The sequence below is a fragment of the Panthera tigris genome, chromosome B2, assembly GCF_018350195.1.
Source record: "Panthera tigris isolate Pti1 chromosome B2, P.tigris_Pti1_mat1.1, whole genome shotgun sequence".
NCBI classification, from domain to species: Eukaryota; Metazoa; Chordata; class Mammalia; order Carnivora; family Felidae; genus Panthera; species Panthera tigris.
The window spans coordinates 145,850,840-145,865,404 of NC_056664.1; the positions used below are offsets into that span (position 1 = coordinate 145,850,840).

At 44.6% G+C, this 14,565-nt stretch overlaps 1 long non-coding RNA gene across 3 annotated transcripts; it reads left to right on the forward strand.

Moving 5' to 3' along the window:
• Nucleotides 1-1,993: 1,993 nt before the first annotated feature.
• LOC122238456 lies at nt 1,994-6,611 on the forward strand. Of its 3 annotated transcripts, XR_006217388.1 has the most exons (4): nt 1,994-2,123; nt 2,275-2,388; nt 5,077-5,216; nt 6,396-6,611. It is a non-coding gene; the product is annotated as an uncharacterized LOC122238456 (long non-coding RNA). The 3 variants fall into 3 exon arrangements; XR_006217386.1 differs by having other exon boundaries at nt 1,994-2,388; XR_006217387.1 differs by having other exon boundaries at nt 1,994-2,388; nt 5,077-5,130.
• The last annotated feature ends 7,954 nt before the right edge of the window (nt 6,612-14,565 follow it).

The window sequence follows — 14,565 nt, forward strand, 5'->3', positions numbered from 1 at the left end:
CAGTAGTTTGTTCATCCTCTTCGTCTTCAGCAGAGTTGGGAGACTTCTGAGCCTTTCCAACCGAGGCCAATGTCCTCCACTTCAGCCACAAAGGTGTCATTTTCGTCTTGCTCTTTGTAGTCTTTTGGAGATCACCCTGTCTCTTTTTTGTTTGGGATCCGTGGTTTCATACAACCTAGCTCTTTCTTCTGCTTTGTCACTTTCATCCTTATTTGATGGAGAACATCTTCCTGTTCCTTCCTAAGAATAAGTAGTAAGAGGTACATTCTCAGAGAACTGGCTTGTCTGAAGACCTCTGTTCTACCCTCCAACTTGATTACTACTCTGGCTGGCTACCAAATTCTAGGTGAGAAATTATTTTCCATTAAAATTGTGCAGGAATTGCTTCAGCTTACAATATTGCTTGTGGCAAGTTTGATGACATTTTGGTTTTTTGATCCTTCATGTGATACCTATTTTTTGTGTTCTTACTGAAAGGTTATAGGAATTTTCTTTGTCTCTAGAGATGTAATTTTATGCTGATGTGCCTTTAGGTGAATCTATTTTCACCACGGTGTTGGGCATTTCATGGTCCTTTTATTTTGTAAACACGTGTCCATGTTTCAAAAAAATTTTCCTGAATTATCTTGTTGATGATTTCCTCTCCTCTTCTCTGTTCTGTCTTTTCTGTAACATTTATTATGTGGATGTTGGATCTTGCACCTCCACTCTTCCCCTTCCCTTCCCTTCCCTTCCCTTCCCTTCCCTTCCCTCCCTTCCTTTCCCTCTTTTTCTCTTGGGAGGTGTAGTCAATTTTCTTTTTCATACTCTATTGGATGGAATGAGTTCGGCTGCTGGAGGAAGAGAGGTAGCACACACAGTTGTTTCCTTCCCATACAAGAGCCTAGGAGAAATGGTCCTGGGCTATTGCCATAGCTCTGAGGTGTCAGGCTCCTGGCTCCTGGTTCCTTCTACCCCACAGCTCTGTCCCTAAAGTGTTGCTGTCTTTGCCAGGTCCAGATTGTCCCACCATATTCCACCACAAGTGTCTGTACTCTGGCTCTTGGGGAGGATGCGATGAGGAAAGAGAAGACACAGGTTGTGTGTTTCGTATGTCATTTGTGTTTACAGACTCTCGGCCACAACTACAGGGGCTGGGAAGTATGGTGTTTGTTCTTGGGTCATGCACTCAAGAACTGCGGGTAATATTTCTGAAGAAGAAAGAGAAAACAGATATGAAGTGGCATCTAAGGGTCCCTGTCACAGTCCTTACTGCCAGAAGCCTGAACATCCATGGGCTTCCTTTTTGCCTCAACCCAGAGAACATTTGCACCTCCTTAGGAAAGGGAACTGTTGTCTCCTGTCCACTTACTGCATCCATCTTGAAGTTCCTGCTTGTCCTGCCATTGAATGCCCTTGTCCATGGGACTCATGGCAGGTTCATCCCTGCGTATCATCCTTCATGGGCACCTGTATAGTGGACACCGCACACCTCACACTTTTCCAGGACTAATGGCTTTCAAGCCCAATTCCTGCAGGTTTGAAGAATCAAGGATTTGAAACTGGTTTTAGTTTCGGATTTGAATGGTCACAGGTTGTTCAGGTGAGTGTGTGTCTCTTTGGCAACGTAATTCACTCAAAGACTTGCAAGTCCATTTGTATTGCCCAGTTTCACACATAAGACGACACCAGGGATCTCTTCCTGACGGCATCCAGGTTGGCATTTCCGCTCATCCTCCCTGTTGCCCTGGAGGGCATCTGAACACAATGGGCGTGGTTGGAAGGCAGCGGGCTTCTGATTTTGCCTGCTGGGCTGACTGCCCTGCTCTGCCCAAGGACGCTCAGGGAAAGGTAGTTGAAAGAGGGTTGGGACCACAGTTTTTTCTCCCACCGAGGCTGTCCTTTCTGTAGAGCCATCTAGTATTACTATTGGGTCACAGACGCATTGGTCACAGTATTATTGGGTCACAGAAGCACTTAGTGTTTTTGACTCTGCAATGCTGAGATTGCAGGGCTGCAGAGAGGGAGCTATTTCCCTCCCATCTCTGGTTCTTGTGTCTTGTGGGGCTTTGCTGAAAGGGGAGTGAGCAGACATGTCTCAGGGTCATACCCTGGTGACAGGGAGGCACTGGGAAGATGGGTCGGTGGGTGCTTCAGTGGGGGCTTACTTTGAAACTGTGTTCTCATTTAGGGGCAGGGCCGAATGAGGGGCTTTGGGAGGAGTCATTAGAGATTAAGTGTCATTTAAGCCCTCCCTGTGGCTTCACTGGCACTTCCTCTCTGGGTTGCAACAAGGGCATGGGAAGACTCCTCAGAGAAGAAGCTGAATCTGAAGCCCAGGATCGGCTTTGATTGTAACGGGGCTGAGGCCAAGAGAAGCCGGGTGCAGATCTGTTTTTGTCCTTGAAGGTGAGTGAAGCTTAGCAGTAAAATTAGCTCCTTTCCATATCTCTGAATCTTCCCCCCATTGCTAATGCCTGTTGTAACTGGAGCAAGCCAGTGTGGGTCAGGCTGATTCATGATTTTATGGCGAATGAGCTGGAACAGATATGGCCCTGCTGGCAGGAATTCAAAGCTCATATACTCTCCTTAGACCTCTGACTTGAGTAATGAAAATTCAGCTGCTCAATCCAATTGGGACCCAGGTAAACAAGAGAGAGAAGGGTGAATAGGAAAAGGTGAATTAAATCATGAAGCAAATGTCAAGTAGAGGTCAAAGGAGAAGTCAGGCCCGAGGTGGGGATGATCTTTGATTCACAATCCCTATTTCTTGCTATCTTTCTGATGGGATCACATTAAATTTGGTAAGTGGAGGTAATTGGTAAAATTGGTGAAATCAGTTGCAGGAAAAAATCCCGCCCCCCCCCCCCCCCCCCCCCCCCCGCCCAACGTGCTAACAGAGGGACTGTGTCTCTTCCCTGTGGACTCACTGGGTGTGTCCTACCCAGCTGGTCTCTTGTGTTCACAACCCCATGTACTGACTGTGATTCCCCTTCCGTCTTGTGTGGACAACCACGATTCTGCTCATTTCTGCTCAGGGACCAGGCCCCGGCACCAATAACACAACTGTGTGCATCCTCAGCCCCGAGAGATGTAGGGACACAGGATTTTCACTGCTTACCCCCAGCTTCAGCCCTGGGCTGCAAATGGGTTGGCGGGCTGCAGTGTGGTTGTGGCTGGGTCTCTATTCTTGTGCAGACTGGCTTTCCTTTCAGAACAGAACTGTCTCCCAACCCAGAAATTCTTTGGTCTGCTCGGGGTGGAAAGCCTGTCAGCCAGGAAGAGAATATATGGGAAAAGGGTTGAAACCCACAGCCCACTAGTGGCACGCACTGTCTCCTTGCTACAGAGACACAGATTCCATGACCCTGAGCCATTTCACTGCTTACCCCTGGCCTCAAGAGTGACGTGTTTGAGGAAACCATAAACAGAAATATCGGTCGTGCCGTGGAGTTAAAGCAAAACAGAGACAGCTTAAGCAGGGTTCTCCCAAGGCAGGAGAGCACCGATTGTCCATTCTGTGAAGTCTGAGTCATGGTCGCTGCCCTCATGGGACTGGCAGTCTGTGGGAGTGATGTTGTGGGCACATAGAGCAACCAAGAGCCGATGTAAAGCTGTGCTGGCTGGGTGTCCACTGAAAAAGAAACAAGAGAGCAATCCCGGAAGGCGGTGCCAGGTGGGGATACAGAACGCCCACTCGAGGGCCAGTGTGCTGGGGTCTGATCCCAGCTTGGCTACTTATTAGTAGTGACCTTGGGCGTGATAACTGTCCTGTTTGTGCCTCAGTTTCCTCAACTGTGAACGGAGGGGACTAACAGTACTGACAATGAGGATTAAATTCGTTCTACTGCAAGGCACTTAGAAGAACACCCAACTCGCAGTAGGGGCTCTGGCATTACTGGCTAAGCTGACGGTTCCCTTTTCCTGATCAGTAGGGCCTGCGGGGATTCATGGGAATGAGCAATCCCATGTGGTTGGGCTGAGCAGGGAAGGCTTCATGGAGGAGGTGGGATCTTAGCTGGAACTTGGAAGGTGGTAAGATTTTGTTTGGTGGAGAAAAGAAGGGAGGGTGTTCCTGGCAGTTAAAACAGCAAGAACAAAGGCAAGGAGGCTTATTTGGGGGGGGGGGTGTAAGTGTTGGGGTGGCAGCACTCAGTACTGTTTGGTCACCCACCTCTTATGGTTCATCCCTCTTGGGTGAAAAGTCGGTCTGGATGGGTCTCGAAGACGAATCACAAAAGGCTGCAGCAGCTGTCATGCCAAACCCTGCAGACTCATGGGAGTGTGAGCTGGGTTCATCTGTCAGAAAGAAGCAGCCAGTTCTGGCTGGAGCAGAGGGTTTATTTTGGAGAGAAGTGAGGGACACTGAGTGCAAGACTAAAGCAAGGAATGGTTGGAGGAGAGGATGGGGGTTTTGTCAGAATGCCACCATGGGGTAGGGTGACAGCTGAGTGCCAGTTGGATTTGGATCAACATAAGGATATTTTGAGGGCATCATGAAAAGCCTTTGAAGGCTCAATAGTCTCTCTCACCAGGACATTTTCCTTCCATCTGCCCTCACTCCTTTGAGCTCTCTCCCTTTGCTGGGCTATCATCATGTAAGTCATCTCAATCCCTTTGTATCCCGAGACCCCTACCATTGATTTGAGATAGCCCCTGTCTCTCCTACTTCACTAATGTCTCATCTGTAGTAGAAACAAACATTCTCGCCCATACATATGGCCCCCACACAATGGCCTCTGTCTCTCATTGTTCTTGGCCACCTTCACCAGCTTAGACCCACGTTCCCTCTTGGTAACGGAATGGCTCCTTTCCAGTGACAAGAAAAAAGCTGAGAGCCCCGAGGAAGTGGGCCATTCAGCGTTTGCCCAGTGTTCAGGGAGGCTGTAGGTGCTAAGTGGTCAGGAGTATTGGCCTGGCCAATCCAGGACTGGCCCTGGATTGTACCCTGGAGAATAAGAGATCTTAAAAATTTGATCCCAGAACTTGGTTTTTGGTTGAAGGTACAAAATCCAACATGAAACCCTGTGGTGGTTGCTCTAGCCCTTGGTTGGTCACAGATATCTGGGAGTCACAGAGGTTTCCTGTAAATTTCAGAGAGAAGACAGACAACTTATTAAGATGTCCTGGAGAGATTTGAACCTATGGGAGGTGAGAACCTGGTCTGATGAGAATGTTCTCTCAGTGGCAGCAAATACAGACATTCTGGAGGGCTGAGGCCACATTTTGGATCATGAGTAAGCAGTCATATTTGTGCCCTACTGGCCTCTGCGGGTGACAGTTTCCTGTTGAAGCAAGTGGGGCTGTCCCTTAGGTAGATGAATGTATTTGGATGAAATGTGATTTTTCACAAACTTTAAGTACAAGAAATTAAAGACTGACCAGGCCAGTTTGCATTGGCTTAGATAAGCCGACTGGACTCCTTGCCAATGACTGAACCCTGAGAGCATCACACACTCAGGGGGTGATGGTCTGGGGCATTTCTGACGTGGGACCTTAGGAGTCAGTTGTGTAAGGCAAGCGGGAGCCTTTATTAGTCTTGATTTTTCTTGGGATTAAAAACAAATTAAGCAGTGGATTTTGAGTAGATGGTCTCTAATGCCCTGACTAATTTGTCTTGAAGGGATAGAAACTATCCAACAGAAATGGAAATTGACAAAAAGCCTGCATTGAATCCATCAGTTAATCAACAGGGATATATTGACAAGGTGATTAACTCTACTAGAAGATCATGGCTCTAGACAATTCTATTTAAAACCCAAGTCAGGGTGGTAGAAAAAGGATGTTTTTCTATCTGGCCTAGCATGTGCACATTTCATGGATTGGTGAAAAAGGAAGGTGTCTGGGGAGAGGGGAATTTGGGTTGTTTATTTTTTCCTTGAAAAACTGAGTGCTCTGTTCAGGACACACATCTGAGCATTTTGGAGCACATACACTCCAGACGGCCATGCACACGCATGGACCCACACTCATAGAAGCACACGTTTATATTCTGCACTTAAGAAATTTTACATAGAGGCTTCTTTGATCTTTCAAAGGAATATATAACATCAATTTAAAACAATACAGTTTGGGACACAAAAGCGATCTGTCTTGGGGAGACTGGCAAAGGCAAGAAGAAAATCGGTACTAAGACCATCTATTAACATCTAGCGGAGCTCATGTTTGATACTCATTCAAGTTAATCACCACTGCTCCTCTCCAAACCCCGCCCCACGGTCCTATTGGATTATATAATAGACCTCAATAACTCTAAATGAGCTATTATACTCTGCCATATAATTATATATTTAGGACACATGTATGGTTAAAAAAAGCAATCCACAGAAAAACACTGAAACAAATTGCAGAGCAATTTCAGCAACTGATTATATTTAAGCTGTAGTGTGTCAGCTGTTCTCAAATTTTTTTTTCAGAGTTCCCAAATCCATTAGACAATATTCCAGAGCTATCATCAGTCTTTACTTCTGCGTCAAAGTCATTCTACAAACGTGAAAAGCCTGCTTCTCTGATCTTTTCTTTTTGAGACTCCTAAAATGCAAAAAGTTGCTCCTCATTTATTTTTTCTTGGACAAGTCTTTTAGCTGCTTGTCCTACTCAAATAATAATGATAACAACAACAACAATAACAATAAAAGCATTTGTCATTTACTGAGCTCTTACTTTTTGCCAATATCATTGTGTGTATTTTGTATCACCTCATCTGATGAGATGACAATGTGCCATGAGTTGGGCAAAGATGCTCAGGTATTAAGTATCTTCTTTAAGAACACGGGGCTTATTTAAGAGCAGCAAAGCCATGGTTAGAACCGGGTTGGTTAGTCCGTCCTCGCTATTTCTAGTACTCACGATAGCTAGTATGTTTTCATTTTGTAAGGTATTTTCATGTATGTTATGTCACTGATCCTCACAATTGTCCTGTGAATATAGCTTTTGGTACTGTTCCCATTTTACAGATGGGGAAAATGACAGTCAGAGAGGTTGTATCACTTCCCACAAGGGCTGCTGGGGTCACAATGCATGGAGCAAAATTGGCATGAAAACTGGGCCATTTGGCTTCAAATCTGGCGCCTGTTCACGATTCTACACTGAAGAAACGAAACAAACAAACAAACAATATGAGACGGAAGCAAACATACAACCAATTAGGGCGTCAAGAGAGTCTTTGCCCCCAAGTATCAGCAGTGCTACGAAGGGAATCTTTGCTAAGACCAACGTGATGATGAACACACAGCACAAAGCTTTGTAGCCCACTCCACCAGTGCACCTGCCCTGGGGGGAGGCAAAAGAGCTGTTCGTGGAGCTGCCCAGCCTCAGAACCACGGGGCACCAGAGGAGCTGGGCGACATGCAAGTATTTGAGCTCACTTTGACTTCTCACAGGCTAGGCAGTGAGGAAGGAGGAACCGGGCAAAGCCAAGAGATAAGAAACAGTGTGGGGAGATGTCCCAGAGGCTGGAGGCCTCGCAGGGGGTCATGGCGAGAGCTGACATCATGGGCACAGCGTGCGCTGGGAAAACATCAGAGGAAGTCATTTTAATCTTCAGAATGAGCTCAGAGGTATACAGGGTGGATATATAACCTCTATTCATTCATTTAATATATGATTAGATGTCAGTGTTGTTGGAGTTACATTTTAGGAAATGACTATTCATAATGGAAGTCCTGGCAAGGTTTCTTTATAATCAGCAAAACAGGGTGGAGGGCTCAGCTGTGGCACCCTTGCAAGAGGCTCTTAATTTACGAGCGATGTTAAATTATACCGGCTGCCAGATAGTCAGATACGGGAAGTGATACAATAAGTCACTGGGGATATGCTAGTTTTTCTTTTTTCATTTGACAACCACAGGAAGTGGCCATTAGCCAAGCCATCTGAGGAGAGAGCATCTGATTGCTATGCTACGTGCACAGCGTCCTGAATATCTCCAAAGGCCTCATAGGAGAGCGTGCTGGGCATGGGGGTGGGAAGGCAGATGGAGGGGGACAGAGGACTGGCGTGCTTAGGGGTGTGTATTTAGACTCATCAGAAACAGGCACCGGAGGGGTTCCAGGGGCTTGTTTTTATCGAGTTGCCCTGACCTTTCCAGGTTGAGCTGGCCCTACTCAGGTTTGTCATGAGCCTTATAAAAATAGCTTGGGGGGTATTTGGGGGGGCAAATTGTGCATGAAGAATTTAAAAATATCTACTTTCTTACTTGTTTTTTTTTTTTTTTTTTCTATAAAGACAATTCAATACGGTGAGATTTCCCGTGTCATTTCTGCATGAGGGCAGAGGCAAATTGCAGATCGGGGCAGCTTTTTGTATTCAAGACCAACGGTTGACTGTGGGGTGTAGCCTGCTCTGCCCCTTTCTAAGGCCCAGACTGAGACCCGACACTGTGGGGAAACTACCAGGACTCTCAGATGATAACCCAGATGATAAAGCGCCCGGGGAGATCAATGGGGTGTGCAAGTGTGGGAAGCTCACTTATAAAAGTGATCCCAATGCTCACAGGCAATAATGTGAATCCTCGAGAAAGATGCTGTTGTATCTTGTTGAAAAGTTGACTCTTTGAGATGAAATTAGGTAATGGGAGCCGCACAGTGGGGTCCCTTTAAAGATGTACTAAGCTGGCATTGCAGGAATATGTGGGGAGGGGTCCTCTCCCTTTCTATCTGGACCAAATGGATCGACTGTGATTTGCCTTTCCAGAAAGATCTTTAGCTTGATAGCTTCCTTCTCAGTGACAGCCATTACTCTTTAACTTCCCTGAAATAAAGACTTTCACGATCATCAAACAGTGTTATTTTTTTAATTAAGAAAACAGATTTTGATTGAAAGTTCCCCAACTTTCTTGCTCATTGGAATTACTTGGACATCTTTATAACATTCTGATGCTTGGTGCCCACCCTCAGCCATTCTGATTTAATTTGTACAAAGGTGTTGACCTGGGCGTCAGGATTATTACACGTTCCCTGAGAGAATGTACCATGCAGCAGAATTTGGGAACTACTGCTCTTGTCCCTCATTTCTCAAGACATTCCTTGGTGTGTCTGCTTAAAAATTCTTTAGCAAGGATTCAAGTCTTTTCATAGGTCCTTTTCTCTAACTTGATATTCTTACATTATCTAGAGCTTGTCTATTACCATGGATGGCAGTCCATCCCTGGGATAGGGTATGTTGCCGTAACAAACAACTCATTCCTCACTCAGGCTGCGCGCCCAGTGTGGGTCAGCAGGAGCCACTGCTCATGGTAGACCTTTGGGGACCCAGTTTCACAGGATGCTCCATTTTGAGCTGTGCTTCCCGTCACCTCAATTAGAGAAAGGGTACCTGACACAATGGTCTTGAAGCTTCAGCTGGGGAATGACCCTTCGTTTGGGTTCTCATTTCGTTGGCCAAAGAAAATCATATGGTTTTGCCTCATGTCCAAATGGGCACAGAAGCATAATCTTATCATATTCCCGGAAGGCGCAAAGCCAGAAATATTTGGAAGATAGTGATAACTATTACCCATGGATTTCCAATTTGGCATTCAACGTTCTTTCATCACTAATTACTTCAAGACTCCCCCCCCCCCCACCTTGTAATTTTGAGAATGAAGAGATTAGATTTGCTGCTTCAAAATGGAAACACTTTCTTGGTCTGGACCCAGGAGGGAAGGTAATTCTGGTTTCCTCTGTTCACTTTGTGACTGTTTTCTTGGTATGATGACTCTATTAGTTAGGAATGCTTTTTCCCCCAAATAATAGCAAAAAATAATAGCAAATCTTATTGGTGGGTCTGAAACAGCTTGTGACTTCTATGCCTCACATTTCAGAAATCTGAGCTCCAGCAGTCTAAGGCTGGCCCTGTGCCATTCAAGACTCAGTTTCCTTCTGAATTTCTACTTGATCATCTTTAGCATTTATGCCTTTGTCCTCATGCTTAGTGATCCATGGTGACAAGACGGTGGCTACTCCTTCAGACTCCGAGTCCAAGAAACATGCAGAGGAAAGACAAGAGGAAAGGGATCAGAAGGGTCCAGTGATGTCTCTTTGTCAAACTTTGCCTTCTTTGGGAAGAGATTCCTTGCTGGGACTTGCATGTCCATCTTATTGGCCAGGGCTGTGGCCAGGACCGCCTGTTGCTGCAGAAGAACTTCTGTTGTAGAGGAGGCGAGGGCAATTAAACTGTGCAAATGGTTTTTATGGAGCCATTTTGCAGTGTAAACTACCAGGAGTGGGCTAGGTTTCGGATGGAAACGAGACCTTGGGCTGTCACTCTTCATAGGTCCATAAAACACCTCCATTAATTTCTAATAACTTTACGACTCTAGAAATGGATCCCAGGCTCTGAGTTAAGAAAACAGCTAAAATACCTTCTATCATAGTGTCCATTTAGGTAAGCTGGTGGCTATTTCCAATTTACTTCCACCCAGAATTTTAGGGTATAGTGAGCCATGCAGAGTTGGACTGATGACGAATATCAAAAATGGAAAGCGTCTCTACCGACACAATACCTCTGATGAAATTGCAGTTTGAAGACTTCTTATCCTGGAGCTGTACGCACTTGAGCTAGATGGGGAATAAGAAGTGGGGAAGTTAAAGCTGAGCATCCCCAGTTGAAGGGAGGCTGAGAATGAGGACGAGTACCTGGCACTTCAGGTAGAAATAGGAAGTGCTGGTGTTTCTGAGAAGTGACCGTTCAGAGTTCTATACTACAGCTTTCCTGAGGTCACCAAAGATGCATTGGGCTAGTCCCCTATTTTCCCTGGACTACTGAGTTTTTTCATTTTGGAGGAAAATGGTTCTTGGGAGTTAATGGCAGTAAGATGTGGCCTGGGCTTCTGGCTGGTAGATCTTCAGTGAAAGCAGATGGCCACAGTGGTATTGAAAACTAAAGACGGCAGTAAAGCTTTTAATTGAAAACAATTGGACCCTGTTGGATGGTAATTACCTTGGCCGCTTACAAATAATATCCTGTCCTTGATATCCTGAAAGAAAAGCTGAAACTGAGCAAAGAGGATCTGCCTGATGTGCATCTAATAAGGATGGGGTTCCCCAAACTACTTTCTCGAGGGATCCTCAGGAAAAGAGAAACGAAGAGAATTTGCTGTAGCAAGAATGATGAAGACAAAACATTCATCTATGAAGCAACCTAATGGGTCCATGTTTACTAGAAGATTGAAATTCTAGCCACCTTCAGGAGAAAAAAAAAATAATGATGCTTTACATGCTTCTTTTTTTTCTCGGTAAATGATAGATCCTAATGAGGAAGATGTCTCATTTGGATGATTTCCTTAAAGATGTTTGCCGTGTGAATCACTACCATGCGTGAGAAGTCACAGGCATTGGGGAGCCTCAGCTGTGGTACAACTATAAATATTCAGGAGGCAGTGATGTCATATTTGTCTAAGGGACTCAGCCCTAGGGGTTAGATCTATAAGCAAATTTTAGCCAGAAGGTCATTTTTAAATCCAAATAACAGGCAGTGTTAGAATGGAGGACGTGGGGGAGGTTGAATGGGAAAGTATCTTAGGAGGCCATTGGGTCAGTTGTTCCCCCAGAAACTACAACCTACGATTCAGTCAGGGGACCTCACTGGGGGCTGGGTGATTGCTGATCTTTAATGGACTCCAGGTGACCGTTGAAAAGCCCGGATCTAACTCCTGCCGCACCCAGGCCAGCATCAGGATTACATTCTTGGTGGCCATTCCTGGATACCCACATCTCACCTAGGAAGGGGCGCTTAGCTTCGCACAGATTTCAGGACCAGGTCAGAGTCTCTCTGTCTTGGAGGTGACCCTTGGGGCTGCTTGCAAAGACTGTTCCCTCTGCTTTGGGCCCCAGGAGGATCACTGTCTCCACCCCCTTGAAGTCAGGTGTGACCATGTGTGTCCCCGAGCGGAGTGAGCCCATAGCTGTTCTGTGTAGGGGGAGCACATACAGACATCTGTGGTAACTACAGCATTACCCCCAGGGCTCGTCCTGTCAAATCAGTGCTTAGCAGAGCTGGGTGCATGTCTGAGGGCGACGCCTACGTCACGGTTAGGCTCTGCTGGGGTAAGGATGGGGCAGAATAGAACACGTGCACGCAAATTATTGAATCATTGAAGATCTGGGGGCAAGTTCTGAGTAATTGCCACCACCTCCATAAAACTCCTTCAGGTGTACAATTTGGGGCTCTGAACCCCAAAAGACTTGTAAGTTTCACCTGCAGACTCTCCTTACCCTGCTCCCTGGAGTTGCTTTTCTAGGCAGTACTATAGGAGTCATGCTTTAGGCGTGGTGTGAAAACAAAACTTAAACAAAAACCGGTGAAATACTATGGCTGTGTTCACATGAAATTGTTATTTAATCATGGTAAAACATAAAACATCTAATTTAGTTTCAAATATAGTGTAATATTTTATAGAGCAAAAATGAAACACATAAAACAAAACCCAAACAAAAAAAAAAAAAGGGAGATTGCGTATCAAAAAAGCCTTAAAAAATCTCTCTCACCTTTACTATGGCAATTCTGGAATGGCTATTTGCTTCTTAGATTATTCTCAGCTGTTTTCAGCAGTCTTGAGTTCAGAGCCCTCCACTGAGTGGGTATCACTTTGCTACCTCATTATGCCTAATAAGGCTGCCATTCCTTAGATTCCCCTGGCCTGATTTTTTCTTGGTTTTTAGAGCAGCTAGTTGCTGTTCAGCTCTGGAATGTTCTTTTTAGATTAGCCAGGATATTTTCTCAGTCAGATACTCTATTGCCTTTAATGCTCATGACACCTAATACCTGCTCATTGAATAGATATCTGGTCTTAGCTGTCTCTATTTTTCTTTCCTTTCTTTTTTTCTCTTTTTCTGTTCCTGTCTTTGACCATATAGGCTGTTGTTCAGGGACGGGTGCTGTGCCCAATGTTAAGGGGAGGTCAGGCTACACTGGGAATCTCTACCTATAGAAATTCTGGAAACTACAGAAAGCACAGGGTCAATAGTATATATAGTGGTAGTGAAAGAATGCTTTCCTGCCCTCTGTGCTAAAATAAAGCAGGGCGAAAGAAGGTCATAGGGTCCCAGGAAAGGGTACAATGATGTGAGCCTAGGAGTGTAGACCACTTCTTTGAGATGGGTATATTTCTTTCTGCAGCCTCAAGCAGGGTCCTACTTGGGACCAAGAGAAACTCATGCTTTGAGTACAATTTTTGAATCATTTCGTTAGTTTTATCCAGCACTGGAAATCTCAATTTTGGCGACAGTGACAGAATATGTGAATAATGGACTATAAATACACTTCTTGATATTGGATTTTGAGAAAGATGTAATGGAAAACAAGTTAGCATCAAACATCCCATCATTTTTCATGGGCAGTTAAGATAACTACTTGTTGTTGGTATTATGCTGTATAATTGTGCAGCATAATTGCTTCTTGTAGTCCCATAGTATCTGTTCTGTAGCATTCTATTTTATAGGTATTTTTAAGGTGTATTTTTTTATTGATTTGGAATATACACAGCAATAAGAGGTTCTTGGATTGATTAGATACTACAGTGAAGCTGAAACGTTTAGTGCATTGATTCTTAATCTGTAAGGATGTTTATTTGCAGCTCTGCATATATTTATTACTATGGTGTAAGTAATGCTAACATTAAAAAGAATATTTGGTGTGTATGTATTCCTAGTAATAAATTAAAAAAATTCATGTTTAACTCTTTCAGGCTACTGCCCTCTACTAGTCTAAGAAAATGGTACGAAGCATAAAGTTAGGTACAATGGATCCCCTTCTAGACAGGGACTGTACATGTTCGGACCCTTATCATGCGTAGCATGACGCTACTAATGTTGGTTGATTGTATGAATCTAGAGATTATTGTTGAATCTTCCAGCAAATAAGACAGTCAAATTATGCACTTCCTCCACTTTTACTTATCTTGAGCAAAAATGGGATAGTTCTGGTTGCTTCTGTGAGAAGGAGCCCTGCTCACTACACAAAAGTGTTTATAGGCTACCTCTCTGGGTCCTTGCTAAAGATCTCCTATGGTTCTTTTGGTCTTCTTTGCATCTCATTGGTGATTTTCTAATGGTGGCTACAATTTATAAATGTAGATATTATCTACCTTCAGATACTAATTTATTTTGACCAATCCTGCTCTTTCTTTCAATTTTGCTTTCATTTGTGCCCTATGGTAGTATGCAGGTATTAATTTGGGGTTGAAAGACAAGAGGAGGCTTTTAAGATGGAATGGAAATGTTCCCTCGTTCTTGGAAATGACATTAACATTTCAGAGTAACAGGGGACCATTTAGTGCATCGATTCTTATTTTTCTGTTTGCTCATTTTGACCTGGTAAATAAAAATCAGAGTGAAGAGGAGAAAGATGGTTTGTGAATGGAGACAGAAAAGGCAGATGGAGGCATGGCGTGGGGGAGTAGGTTTAGCCTCTCTGGGTCCCTGAAAGCTTACAGTTGATGTTGGCCTGTACCATGTTGGTTGTTGGCTGGAGGAACCTGATGTAGTTTTTTACTGTTAGAGATAGTTGACGGAAGTAGCTAGGAAACGTTATTCACAGCTCTCTGTAAAGTGAATAATTTACTCCCTTCCTTCTGATAGAATGAAATCTGTAAAGCCTTTGGGACTCTTT